A 14709-nucleotide genomic window follows, 5' to 3' on the forward strand; every position below is an offset into this window, starting at 1 on the left:
CAGTCAGTTCCTCTCCTTGAGATCTCAGACATTTGGCACATGCCCCTGCATTTATTATTATTATTTATTATTATTACCAGCAGCATTTGAAAAATGATTCCATTCTTGTCCTTTTATGCTCCATTAAGTAGCATATGCACACAGAGGCAGGCAACATATTTACACTCAGCTCAGCTCCCGTTGGTCTGGGATTAATTTGGCATCTCTGAGTGGATCCAAAGCAAAGCTGAAGAACCCAGAGGTTTTTCCTGCTTGTGGAATCACACCTGTGTTGTAGCCCAGGGCAGAACTGGTCCCTCTGGCTTCTAGTGAAAATTGCTCCAGTGTCAGAAGATGGTTGAGATGCAGGTGGACTTTTAAGAAATTAACAAAAGGGGAGTTTATAATATTTTCTGTGTGTCAGAGAGTGTGTGGGTCAGCACAGAGGGTTGGACTGGAGGACAGGTTCAGGAGCTGGCCTGCTCTGCTAGATCTGTTGTTTCTCCATGCTGGAATGGAATTAAAGCACTTGTACAACAACACAATTTTTGGCAAGTAAAGGCAGGAGCTGGAACCATTGCCCCTTTTGCTCTGCACTCCATCCTATTACTTTTGGCTTTCCAAAAGCAGAGAGAGGGTTGTGTCCAGGAACATGGAGATGTTTCCCTGCAGTGCTCAGACCTGGATTTAATTAGCTGCAGTCTGAGCATGAAAAGAGCAAAATCCAGTTTGGGAGTGGCTGAGGGACAGGGATGCCATTCAGAGTGGGTACAGGAATCTGTCAGAGCTGGCACTGGGAAGTGCCTGATGGGACAGAGATGAAAGTTTGCCCAGTGCTGAGCATGGACTGAGAGGTTTGGATGGATTTTCTGAGCTGGAGGCAAAGCAGTGCCCAGTTCAGCATCATCAGCTCTGCCTCATCCTAGAGAATGATTTGGGTTGGAAGGGATCCTGAAGATCATCTCATTCCAACCCCCTAGACCAGGAATTCCTGCCCTGGGAGCTCTGGCTTCTCCACACTCTTCCTCCCAAGGCTCAGCAGCTTCTTGGGCTGCCTGTTGTCCCTCTGGGAGTGCAGGATGCTGGGACTCCTTTCAGCCTTCCATCCCTGCATCCTCACGGCACCAAAGAATGGGAGCTAAGGACTGAGCAGGAAATTTCTCGGCACCAAGGCCATGGTTCAGTTTTCAAGCATGGATTCCAAACCCCCAACAGATTGATTGTGCAAATGCTGCTGCTAAGCCTCCATTTCCCCCATGTTTTGGGATTTTAGGGGGTGTGTGTGCACGCCTGCAAGGGTTTGCAACCAACATTTACAATCTTGGGCAGCTGAAAATCCCCAGATCCTGATGTCAGCAGATTTTTCTTGGACAATGTTCCAAAACTTAGAGCTGATCCGGCGAGCTCTGGCGAGGGGAGCTGCCAAGCTATTTGTGCAATAATTTAAAAGCTGATTTGCACAACATTTTAAAGCTGATTTGGTACCTCTACTGCCTCCTGGGAAAGTCTAATGAAAGGCAAATTATGCAAACCCAGTCCTGACTGCTCACCTCAAACTTGTACAGCGCTCTGGAACTGTCAAGGGGTTGGAATCACAATTTTGGGTGATTGTTTTCTGCTTGGAGCAAGAACTTTTGCACCCTGGACTTGTTGCCTGGTATGTGGTAGAGGTTCTGATTGGTGGCTCTGTGCCAGGAAATCCCATGGTTCAGCCACTGTTTTGTGGTTCCCATCTTTGCTCCCATCGTCTCCTTCCTACCACCTCTCTCCGTGGCCTGGAGGTTTTCCCACTGATCAGTCTCATAAGGTGGTTGTGCAAATGGGTGAAATCAAGGATGTCTCATCCGTGGAAGTGTTCAGGATCAGGTTGGGTGGGGCTTTGGTTAACCTAGTCTAGGGGAAAGTGTCCCTGTCCATGGCAGAGGTGTTGGAATTAAATGTTCTTGAAGGTTCTTTCCAAGCCAAACCATTCTGCGAAATCCCATTTCCCAGTTGTGACCAATTTAATGGATTTACAGCATCATTTCCCTGCCTGTTCTCCCTGCTGCTGCATTCCCTGCAGCCCAAGCCAGCCTGCTGATGGCAAATGCCCATTTGCTGTGTCTTGAATTATCATCTTCACAGTGTGTTCTTTGGGGGTCCATGCTTCAATGCGTCTAGTGGCCAGTGTCACCCACTCATTCCACTTCAGCTGTGAAACCACCCATCCTATTCCTTCCTAAATACTCCAGGTAAGACTTATCACAAAGAGCAAAGGCCCAACGAGGGCCATTCTCTGTCAGAACACACATGGCCTCTCCTCCACATTATTAATTCCACTGAGCTGGTCCACCTTCCAGTAATCAAACCTTTAAGCCATACCTTAATATTTTTGCAAACATTTGACTATTTAGAATTCAAGGAAGAAAAATTATAGGATACAGGAGACAATTGTGAATCAGGTTGCTTTCTCAGAAGATGCTGAGACCCCTCAAGATTCCTCTTTTGCTACTCTCCATGTTCCTGTTCCAAGGATGGGTCCTCACACTCACAGTCACCCACCTGAGGCTGCAGAATTTGGTGACCCAAATTCCACCTGATTCCAGTGACCCAGCCTCTGGATTTAACACCTTGTCTCCTGTGACTGAGCAGGTACAGAGGCTGGAAACCTGGAGCAATCCTCCCATGAGATCTCCAGCCTGTTCCTGCAGACACCTGAGCTTCCAATCCCATCCAGAGCAAGCCAAAATCCTTTAAAGGCCACTTAAAATCCATGGGCCGTGAAGGGTTGGACTGTAAAATTGCAATTAGAATCAGACAATCATCTAGTGACCATGTGCTTCCTCTAAAGATGGAGCTGTCAAACAGAGCACTTGGAAATAAGAAAAAGAGGAAGAACCCTTGAGTGTTCATTCATTTGCATTTAGATGGATATTTAAGCTTGTACTATTAACAATGGATTTTTGATTTATTAATCCCAGCCCCTTTGAGTGACTCTGAGATTCGTGGGTGGCACCTCTGCCTCTCTTTTCTCTTTCCCTTGCCCCCAACTCCTCATGGCATGAAATAAGAGGGGAGAAGATCAGGGACTAATTTCTGTTGTGTTGGGTGCTGCGAGTGTGATTAATGAGCTTAGCATGGGCTGGGTAAATTGAAAGTTGAAATCAGAGAATGATTTGGGATTCTCTGGCTCTCCTCCAAGGGTATTCATCTGGAGTAATTATTGGCTGCTTAGCCCTGATGAAGTGAAAACCCAGGCAGGATCTGGTCTCCTGCTCCCTCTTTCTCCTCCTGGGACAGGGGAGGAGTTGATAAATACATCCATGGTTGTGTGGTCATGTTCTTGTGCTTCACCAGAGTTTCATTTCTCACCTGCCTTGCTCAGGGACTTCATTTGGCAATGGGAACAGGGAGACAGAGCCAAGGTTTGTTGCTGGTGGTGACAGCACCACTTCTTGTGTCTTTACAACTCCCTGACAGGACATTTTAATGAGGTTGGAGTCAGTCTCTTCTCCCAGGTAACAAGTGACAGGATGAGAGGAAAGGGCCTCAAGATGCACCAGTGGAGCTTTGGATTGGATAATAGGAAAAAATTCTTCACTGGGAAAGTGAAGAATTTTTGGAACAGGCTGCCCAGGGAAGTGGTGGAGTCACCACTCCTGGGAGTGTCCAAAAAGCCATGTGAGTGTGGCACAGATGAGGTATAGTGGTGAACATGGCAATGGTGGGTCAAGAGTTGGGCTCCATAATCTATTCAAGCCTTAACAATTCCATGATTCTGTGGCTGCAGGGGAAGGTGTGGGGCTATTCAGTGTTGCAAGGCAGTCCTGCTGCCCCATGGGGCTGATGAATCTGGGTTCGGGCCATCAAAGCTGTGTTTGGATGTTCTTTGAGCATGGAAAGAGGTAAATGAGAACTGGTGTGAGATGGGAAAGGGACAGTCACAAACCACAAAGTGTGGGATGTCTGACAGGGACATGGAGTGATGGGACAAGGGGAAACGGCTTTAAAGTGAAATAAAGTAGATTAGATATTAGGATGAAATTATTTAGTGTGAGGGTTGTGTTGGAACCCTGGAAACTGGAATGCCCAGGAAAGTCCCATCCCTGGAAGTGTCCAAGGCCAGGCTGGACAGGGCTTGGAGCAACTTGGGATAGTGGGAAATGTCCCTGCCCATGGCAGGGGGTTGGAATGAGAAGATATTTATCCATCTCAAAATCCTGTGAAGGGTCTGGAGAGGCAACATGGGATCAGGCTGCAACAGGTGAGCACTACTCATGCCCTCCTTGGTGACAGCAGGCTCCAATCCAGCTGAGTGCTTGTATTTCAGCCCCTGGTGCAGGAGAGAAAATCAGACCATGCAGTTGTGAAATCCAACCCCAGACACACAAAGAGTGGGATCCAGCATTGCCAGGGGAACCCTCATCCCTCAGGGAACACCTGGCTCCACCAAGCAGCTCCTCTGTCTCATTTTAATAACTAAGCATTATAATAACCAGGCATTACAATAACTGATCTTAAGAGGCCTTTCCAAGTCTTCCAAAATATTTGCATAAAAGCTTTTCTGCTCTTGGAAGAGAAAGCACCTCGGGAATCTGTGGTTTTAATTCAAGGACACCCTCGGCTTCCCTTGGGAAAGATTGTTCCAGTAATTAAAGCCGTTCACCTACCTGATTTGCAAATCAGTGAGGAAATGCATACCTCACTGTTTAGGAAGGTGACCTGTGTGAGCAAGGTTAGGCTTGGAGAACAGAACAAACACTGCCTCAGCTCTGGGGTGAGGTGAAATCACCTGGAAACTCGTGGTATCCTAAAATACAGCTCCAGAGGCTGAGGACCGTCCTGTTTATGGGATTTTTTAAAACAGGAGCTGCTTGAGGGGTAGGGTGTGGGTTGGTCCTGGAGGTGCCAGAGACACAAACCACTGGGAGAGTTTTGAAGTGTCAGAGCAAGTTTTTTTAGGGTGTTTTTGTTCATTTCCTTTGTCTGGAACAACTCAGAGGAGCCCCCAAAATATCCTAGAAGGAGGAACTGTTTGTATAATTTTTTCATAGGGTAATTGTATTCTTTAGTGTTTATGGTCTGGATACTCCACAAATCTTGAAGTGCAGCTGCTTGGCTTGAAATTCCCATTTTTTTTTTGGTGGAATATCCAGTGTCAAATCTGCAGAATCCCAAGCTGTCTGAATTCCTGACTGCACAGGATAAAAGGGATCAATAAAAGAAAAGTCCTTGAAGGAAGCACAAGGAGCAGGACACGGTGTGAATTCCATGGGCTCCACACCACTTGTTGAAAGAGAAAGGCTTTAACTCTTCTTTCCTTTTTGGTGCTTTTGGGTGCTTTTTGGGGCTTTTTGTGATTCCAGCCTTGCTGGTCTGATTCCATTTGGAATATACAGCTCCCTTGGTTCCTCTACTCCCCACCACCAGAAACGTGTCACGCAGGAATTGTCTTATCTCTAACATCCCACAGAAATCATGTTGCTCATCACATCAGTTAATCCATCTCCCAGCGCCTGTCTTTTGAAGCAAAGCTTTCCAAAGTCAAGAAGCAGCTTCTCTTTCCCCCTGTCAGTCACCCAGAGCATCAATGACCCTGCCAGAGCTGTAGATGAGGCACTCACAGCCTGTCTGCGCTGACAGGGATGAATGATTCCCCCAGATACAGACACTTCACAGAGTCAAAGAATGGTTTGGGTTGGAAGGACCTCAGAGATCCTCGAGTTCCACCCCCCTGCCATGGCCAGGGACACCTTCCACTATCCCAGGTTGCTCCAAGCCCCATCCAGCCTGGCCTTGGACACTTCCAGGGATGGGGCAGCCACAGCTTCTCTGGGCAGCCTATGCCAGGGTCTCACCACCCTCACAGGGAAAAATTTCTCCCTAATATCTCACCTAAATCCACTCTTTTTCAGCTTAAAGCCATTTCCCCTTGTCCTGGCTCTCCATCCCTTGTCCAAAGTCCCTCTCCTGCTGTCTTGGAGCCCCTTTAGGCACTGGAAGGGGCTCCAGGGTGTCCTTGACACTTTCTTTTTTCCACACTGAACACCCTCAGCTCTCCCAGCCGGGCTCCAGGGAAGAAGGGCACCATCTCTGATCATTTTTTTGGTCTCCTCTGGAATCTCTCCGGCATTTCCATGTCCATCTGAAGTTGGAGGCCTCAGAGTTGGGCACAGTCCAGAAGGGTCTCACAGGAGCAGAGCAGACGTCACCTCCCTTAACCTGGTGGTCTGTTAAAACCCTAAAACCTTGTGAAAAATTAATGCACTGCTCTCCCCTTTGGATCTATTAATGATCTATTACATAATAATTTTATACAAATTATAAATTATATATATTTTTTACTGCAACAATCCAGCTGTGAAGGAACAACATTGCCCTTCATGTGACCCCAAACATGTTCTGGTGTTTGCCAGTCCCCCTGTTCCAGCTCCATTGCCCTTAATCAGTTCAATTCCCCACATCTTCAGCTGCAAATCCTGCCTTCCCCAACTGCTCCTGTGGATGTTGTGAGGGGATGTCAGTGAGGGAAGAAAGCCTTGTGCTGGCTACACAGGGGCATGCAGGGAGGTTAATCTGAATATTCCCATTAGTTCCCCTGTGTTAAACCCAGTTAGAAAGATCCCTTAATTCAGTTTGTCTGACTGCACTCACAGTGTGCAACCAGGCAGATGGAATTATGGTCCCAGGAGGCTTTTCCTAGCCCTGGGTGAGAGCAGACAAAACAGGGCAATGCAGTGAGACTCAGTCACACCTCCCGAGCCTGAGGATTTATCCCTGGGCTCTGGGGCTGCTGGGAGCACAAAGAAGGGCAGATTTCAAGGGCCAGTTTTGCCAGACACCTCCTGATTTTGATTTGTTAATCCCAGCCCCTTTGAGTGACTCTGAGATTCGTGGGTGGCATCTTTGCCTCTCTTTTCTCTTTCCCTTGCCCCCAACTCCTCATGGCATGAAATAAGAGGGGAGAAAATCAGGGACTAGTTGGTGTCTTGTGATGGTGTTCACAGGGGTCTTCTGTTGAAGGAAGAGACGGAGATCTGACTCCATGTTTCAGAAGGCTTGATTTATTATTTTATTATATACCTTACATTAAAACTATATTAAAAGAATAGAAGAAAAGGTTTCATCTCAGAAGGCTAGCTAAGCTAAGAACAGAAAGGAAAGAATGATAATAAAGGCAGCTGTCTCGGACTCTGTCCGTGCCAGCTGACTGTGATTGGCCATTAATTAGAAACATCCAACATGGGCCAATCACAGATCCACCTGTTACATTCCACAGCAGCAGATAATCAATGTTTACATTTTGTTCCTGAGGCCTCTCAGGTTCTCAGGAGGAAAAAATCCTAAGGAAAGGATTTTCATGAAAAGATGTCTGCGACAGTGTCCCCTAAGATCAGGGACTGGGAGTTGTTACCTGGATTCCAGGTGTTTCAGGAAAGAGGTGGCCAATTCTGTCAGCACAAAGCAGCAGAGCATGGGGCTGTGTCCATCCCTGCTTGGGACAGGAGTTGAACTCCTTTGACCTTCCCAGCGGTCAGAATTGTCCATGGAACTGGGAAAGCAGGTGCTGGGTTGTTCTCCAGTGCCTTTCACTGCACAGGATGCAGGAGAAGCTGAGCAGGAGAACTCAGGGCCTTTGCTGCCTGCCAGCAGAGCAGGATTTAATGGCTTTTGACAGAAGGGAGAAAGGGAGAGGGCAGAGGATTCAGAGACACTGAATCAAATGCTCCCTTGCTTCCCTAGCCAATTTGGGAGTATGGGTGGAATTAATGAATTCTCTCTACAGACCTGGCAGAAGCCAGACACTGACACCTGGAGGATGCTCCCACTGGGAAGGGGCTTTGGGTTCAGTGATTCCCAACCTCAGCTCAGTGCTGAGGGTGAGAGCTGGAGCCTCGTGAGGTTTGGGATGGTTTCTGTGTTCACATGTGTTTGTGCTGTGTATTCTGAAAAAAAAACCAAACAACAAACCAAACAAACAAGCACCAGGAGCAGCTGAGGGGGCTCAGCTTGGAGAAAAGGCGGCTCAGGGGGGACCTTATGGCTCTCCACAACTCCCTGACAGGAGGGGCAGCCAGGTGAGGGTCAATCTCTTCTCTCAGGTAACAAGCAACAGGAGGAAACAGCCTCAAGTCACACCAGGGGAGGTTTGGATTGGATATTAGGGAAAATTACTTCATGGAAAGAGTAATCAAGCCCTGGAACAGGCAGCCCAGGCTGGTGGCTGAGTCACCATCCCCAGAGGGATTTAAAGGATGCACAGATGTGGCACTTGGGGTTGAGAGGTTTAGTGGTGAACGTGGCAGTGCTGGGTCAAGAGTTTGGTTTGAGGATCTTTTCCAACCAACAATTCCATGGTTCTGTGGCTTCATCTCTGTCTTGCCTGCATCCCTGGATATTAGGGAAAATTACTTAATAGAAAGAGTAGTCAAGCCCAGGCTGGTGGCTGAGTCACCATCCCCAGAGGGATTTAAAGGATGCACAGATGTGGCACTTGGGGTTGAGGTTTAGTGGTGAACGTGGCACTGCTGGGCCAAGAGTTGGAAAAGTGAAGATCTTTTCCAACCAACCATTCCATTGTTCTGTGGCTGCATCCCTGTCTTGCCTGCATCCCTGCCAGCTCTCCTGGACGTGCCAGGCTGCTGAGGGTGGCTTGTGGTGGAAATCCAACTTGACTTCCCAGGCTGCATGAGGAGACTCCAGGCTGTAACAGCACAGCCCAGGCACTGTGTGTGCTGGTGGACAGCTTTGGATCACAGCTCCAGGCTTTGAAATGTGGGGGGAAAAGGCAGATTGGGGAAACCTGATGCCTGATTTTGGTGTGCTCTAACTCCAGTGACACAACAGGGTGCATCTTTGAACCAGCTTCAAGGCAGGCTCAGGTGCAGGGAGGAAATTCAGAGTGGAGTCGCTTTATCTCCTTGTGCTTCTTTTCTGGATTGATTTAGTCTGCCTTTATGGGCACAAGAAATTCTGTCTGGGTACAGAGCACCACTTCCCTCTAAACCTGCAGATCTTTCCAGGTCTGTATCCTCTGGAATGTTGGATTTGCTGGGAGCTGAGGGCTCCAGAGCAGCCTGTGCATGATTTCAGGAAGGTGTATTATGACCACAAGTGCCTCAGGACCATCAGTACTAGGTAGATGTTTGAGCAGGTGATGTTTTATGTTTTATCTTTACTAAGGACACACGAAGAAGTTTCCCCATCAGGCTTCTTTGTTCAACTTTCTTGCAAGACTGAGGCAAGTTCAGATGAACTTCTTAAAATGCCTAATTTTTTTAATGAATCTTTGAACAGCAAGTGAGAAACAGTAGTATCCACCACAACCAAAATAAATTTTGTTTTTCTAAAGCTTCATCATAGAATCAGAAAATTGTTTGAGTAGAGAGGGATCTTCAAGATCATCCCATTCCAACCCTGTTCCATGGCCAGGGACACTTTCCACTCTCCCAGGTTGCTCCAAGCCCCATCCAACCTGGCCTTGGACACTTCCAGGGATGGGGCAGCCACAGCTCCTCTGGACAACCTGTGCCAGGACCTCACAACCCTCCAGAAAATAATTTCTCCCTAATATCTAATTTTATCTATTTTGTCCATTCCAGTCCCAGACACCTCATTCTCATAATGGGATTCCATGAGAAATGGTCAGGGTGCAGGTTCTTGAGTCCATGGTGATGGACTGGCAGGATGGACCAGGTAGGGCTGATGGATATGGTGGAAAAGGCTCCAGAACTGGCACACTGTGAACAAGGATGGGCAAAGTTTGCCCCTGTTTTAAAGAGGAGAAAAGGACTTGTGTTCATTTTCACCTGACTGCTTGTGCACCATGCTAGAAGATGAAATGCTAGAAGATGAAATGTTCTGCTAAAACAGCAGCAAAAAGAGGCCACAGTGCCCAGGATGCAGCCCTTTGTTTAATGATGAACTTTCTGTGTGTCTGGGCAAATCAGTGTAAGCTTCGTGCCTCAGTTTTCCCTGAGCCTGCTGTGCTAAATAACATCAGACAGCTCCTGGAAATGTCAGGGAATCTGGGAGCAAGGAGCTCCTGTTAGTGAGCAAAAATAAGTATTCCTATTTATCACTGAGAACTGGTTATCTAAAGGTGACTTTGATGGTCAGACTGGTCACCCAGAAGAGCTCCCATTGTGTTTTTTGTTTTGTGTGGGCATCAGGGAATGTCACCACGTGAATTTTGGTGTTCATGAGGTGGAATGAGGAGACTCAAGGCCATCGCTGGGAGATTGCTGACATGAGGGCACGAGACACCAACCTGTGCATCCACCTGAGCTCTCCATGTCCTCTCAGCCCCATGGCAGAGAGGATTAGCAAAAAACATGGAATATTCAGCCTACTCTGACAGCCAAGTCAATGTGGAACTCGACAGATTCTCCCAGTGGCCATCCTGAAAGGCAATGAGCAAAACTCCTGGAGAGGACAAATCCTCTGTGTCCTGCCCATCAGATTTATTTGGATGCACTTTAACCCCTCAGTCAGGAAAATAACTGATGCAGTGAGGTCAGAAAGCCCAATTTCACAGAACAGAATGATTTTCAGACTTGTCAAGGTTCTTTCCAGGGCTTTGCAAATCCTTTAATTCAATTACAGCGCTGACCAGTTGGAAGATGAGTGTTCATCTCCCAGAGCTACCTTCTGCTTCAGGCCAGAGCTGCATCTCCAGGGGGTTTAATGGACATGTGGAATGTTGGTGGGATGTCAGGAGGGAGTTTGCTGGCTCTCTCTGAGGGAATAAATTCACCCTGTGCCAGAGCCTGGTGCATGGCAGGGTGAGGGTGGTGAGGCCCTGGCACAGGGTGCCCAGAGAAGCTGTGGCTGCCCCATCCCTGGAAATGTCCAAGGCCAGGTTGGGCAGGGCTTGGGAAGGTGGGATAGTGGAAGGTGTCCCTGCCTGTGGAAAGGGGTTGGAATGGGATGATCTTTCAGGTCCCTTCCAACCCAAACCACTCTGTGATTTTATGGTGGTGGCCTGAAGCCTGACCCAGCAAGAGCCTTGATCTTCCCGGGTTTGAGGAGAGCCTTTCCTGCTTTTCTTCCTGCTGAGGATGGAAGTGCAGGTGATGCCTTGTGAAGGCTGACCTAGAACAGAGGCTGGACAGAGGTAAAGAATAAAGTAGGGATTTATTAGAAGGCCTCAATGGATCCACCATGGGCAGTGCAAGAGCCCAGCCAGGGCTACATCCAGGATGAACCCAAAATGGTCATAAAATGGACGACTGGTCACAGGGTCTCACACACTTGTATAAGTTCTGGTCCATTTGCATATTGGAGTTAATTGTCCATTACAGCTTTAGGTTATGAAGTCCCATCCTGTTTTTTCTCTCTTCAGTCCACACTGTTTATACTCTTGGGCCTGAGATTTGGATCAGTTGTGATGGTGTTCACAGGGGTTCTTGGATGAGGGAAGAGATGAAGGATCTGACTCTCTGTTTCAGAAGGCTTGATTTATTATTTTATAATACATATTGCATTAAAACTATACTAAAAGAATAGAAGAAAAGGTTTCATTAGAAGGCTAGCTAAGAATACAAAGGAATGATAACAAAAGCTTCTGTCTCAGACAGAAAGTCCAAGCCAGCTGACTGTGATTGGCCATTAATTAGAAACAACTCTATGAGACCAATCACAGATCCACCTGTTGCATTCCACAGAAGCAGATAATCAATGTTTACATTTTGTTCCTGAGGCTTCTCAGCTTCTCAGGAGGAAAACTCCTAAAGAAAGGATTTTTCACGAAAAGATGTCTGTGACAATCATTTGTCCTTGGTCCCCAGCTAGAGAAGGAATTGTTTTGTCTCCCTACTCTGTGAAGAGAGCTCACCATCCCCTAATATGAAGCTCCAACTTACACACTAAAGCAGCACAGAATCCGAAAAATATAAAAGATAAAACCTGAGGTATCACAGACATCAAAATGGGTGGGAAGGACATCAGTCTCCTTCATTTTTGGGTGATGGATCCAATCCACCACCAGCCAGCCTAGGAGACAAAAATGGAAAGGGTCATAATTGCACTGATGAGCGACGGGCTGTCCCCAGAACCAGAGCTGTGTCATTTTCAGGTGGGGAAGGAGAAACCCAGGGAGTGATTTCTCCTCTGTCACCCAGGAGGAGCAGAGCAGAGCCGCAGCCCATCTCTCCTGCCCTCTCTCAGGGCTCTGCTGGTGGCTTGAATAAAAGTTAACTGTGACCTGTATTGGGAAAGAAGGAGCCCAGAAGAGCTGGGATCCAAGAGAGTGCTATTCCTTTTTAGCTGTGGTTATTATTTATTTAATGGTGCATAGAACTCATATGTCAAATCTTAAGGAAGCAATCTTCAGACCTCAGCAAGGCTCCTGACAGCTTCAAGGGCACTGCACAGGATTATCCCAGGGATTATCAATATACATGTGATTTTTTTCACCCATAATCCTAGGCTGGGGCCTGGGCAAAGGGCTGTTGCAGGTTTTTTTGCTGTGAACTGGAATTTCTTTACCTTTAATCTTCCATGCCAGCCCAAATTGGAGCTGCAGTAATGTATCACTGCTGCTGGGAATTGTGTTCAGACAGACCTTTTCCAGTCCTGGTATCCCAAGTATTGGTCAAAACACTGCTGGAGAGTTTTCTGACATTTAAAATCTGTTCCAAGGGACTGTTTGGTTACTGGTAGTGATGAGGGAGGCAGAACTCTGTGATGCAAATCCCTAAAATCCAAGAAAAATGTGTCTCCAGAGCTGCTGCACACAAAGAGAGTGGAGTGGATCCTGTGTCCAATATTACTGCAGGATCTGGGTCCTGGCTGCGAAAATCATCTTTCAACTACAAAGGTACCTGGAGGGAAGAGATTTTTGATGCCTAAGGTGTAATTTAGATATGCCCAAGACATGGAGATCAAGGTGAATGAAGGGATGAGGAAAGCACACACATGGCTGTGGCTGTGTTACAGACCAAGGATTTTTTCCAGTCATTAAAGTTGCACTGATGAGTCCCTGGAGAGAATCTGCTGCTCGTCCCCAAGAGAAACAGCTCAGGGTGAGGGGGGAGACTGAAAATGTTTTGCATGAGACACGTGGAGCGGGGCAGGGGAAGAATCCCAGAATTGCCATTGGAATGGAATAGAATAGAATAGAATAGAATAGAATAGAATAGAATAGAATAGAATAGAATAGAATAGAATAGAATAGAATAGAATAGAATAGAATTTTCAGTTAAAAGGGACTTAAAACAATCATCAGCTCCAACTGCCCGACCAGTTCAGGGCTATCCAAAAGTTATTAGGAGGGTTTTCCAAATCCCTCTCAAACACTGACAGGTTTAAGACATTTACCACCTCTCTGGGAAGCCTGTTCCAGTGTTTGACAACCCTCTGTGTAAAGAAATGCTTCCTAAAATTCAGTTTGAAGTGATAGTGAGGTGCATTCCACCACGGTGTTCCCAGGAATATCCTGTTTGTCGGACAAAAATATTTTGATTTTATTTTCCAGGTAGCTATAAAAAGAATTCCCCTCTCCACCCCCGCTTCTGGAGGGCTGCTGTGTTTGTCTCCACTCAGGCATCAGCACCTCCCAAGTGTTGTTAGAAACGGTATCGCAGCACCGGGCGTTTCCCGGCTTCCCTGCTCATTTCTGCCCAACTCGCTCAGTTTACGAGTGCAAAAGATGCTTTTGCTAATTGCCAGCTCTGCCAGCTCCTCCTGGGATCTGGGAGGCAGCTGAGGTTGTCCTGCCTGCTCTGTCTCCAGCAAAGAGCTGCTGCTGCAGTCTGTGAACCAGGACTTACATGACTCCTATTACTGTCATGCCCCAGCATTTCGCAGCTTTCAGCGTGCTGTTATTGCAACTGGAGCTGAAAAAAAAACCCCAAACAACTCCTTTTCTAGGTCACTTACAGCTCTGACTTTTCTTTCACATTTGCCTTTACCCAGATTAGTGTTTTTGGAGGGTTTAGCAGTGTTGGTCCAATGACAAGTGTCACTTTGCTTTGGAGGCTTGCAGGGGTGAGACGGCTTCAAAATGCAGCAGAACTGACAGGAACTCTCAGAACATTTTCTGCTGCTCTGAAGCAGGAGCGACACGGGGACCTGCTCTCAGCTCCCCTGAACAATGAGCATTTATTTTTGTCCTCCTGGCCTCCCTCCCTCCCCAGAAAATCTTTCAGAAGAGGTGGCCTGGGAGCCCCCAGCTTGTGAGCGGCGCTCCTTCACTCTGACACCTCCTGTCATCTCAGGAAAGAAAGGAAGATCAAACAGGAGGATGGAGTGGGAGCTGTCACATCCACTGTACTTTTCCTGCTCAGTTCTGTTACCCTTGGGCAGGTGAAGGCTGGGACCAGCAGCTTTATCCCTTTGGTCCTAACCTACCTGACTGCTCTCTGCTCACTCTGTGTGGATGACCTTGATTCACAAGCCAGCAGTTTTGGCAGGGACATTTCGGAGGGGCTGGGGAGAAAACAGCCAGATTTACACCTTAGCACTGTGGTTTCCACCTTTTTTTCATTTCATGGACTCCAGAGTGTCAAATTAAATGTTCTGATCAATTTTCTTCATGCACTCAGACCCCCCTTGATTTCTAGACACTCAGTCTCTCTCCCTGACTTGTTCTGCTTCCTTGGTGGCTCCAGAAAGTTTCTTCTCTGTAAAATCTTCACTGTTTATTCCTTTATTCCTTATTCTGATGTTTATCTGCTTCCCTCCTCTGGACATTCCCCTCTGCCCACCTTCCTGGCTGGGATGGAAGGAGCTGCAGCAGCAGGAATCTCC

General features: G+C 47.3%; 1 protein-coding gene across 14 annotated transcripts in view; it reads left to right on the forward strand.

Annotated features, from left to right (window-relative positions):
• Positions 1 to 14709, forward strand: part of ADGRB1 (adhesion G protein-coupled receptor B1) — a 298311-nt gene that overhangs the window by 177088 nt on the left and 106514 nt on the right. The gene's annotated exons all lie outside the window — the stretch shown is intronic.

Source organism: Melospiza georgiana, chromosome 1 (genome assembly GCF_028018845.1).
Source record: "Melospiza georgiana isolate bMelGeo1 chromosome 1, bMelGeo1.pri, whole genome shotgun sequence".
In the NCBI taxonomy this organism is placed as follows: Eukaryota; Metazoa; Chordata; class Aves; order Passeriformes; family Passerellidae; genus Melospiza; species Melospiza georgiana.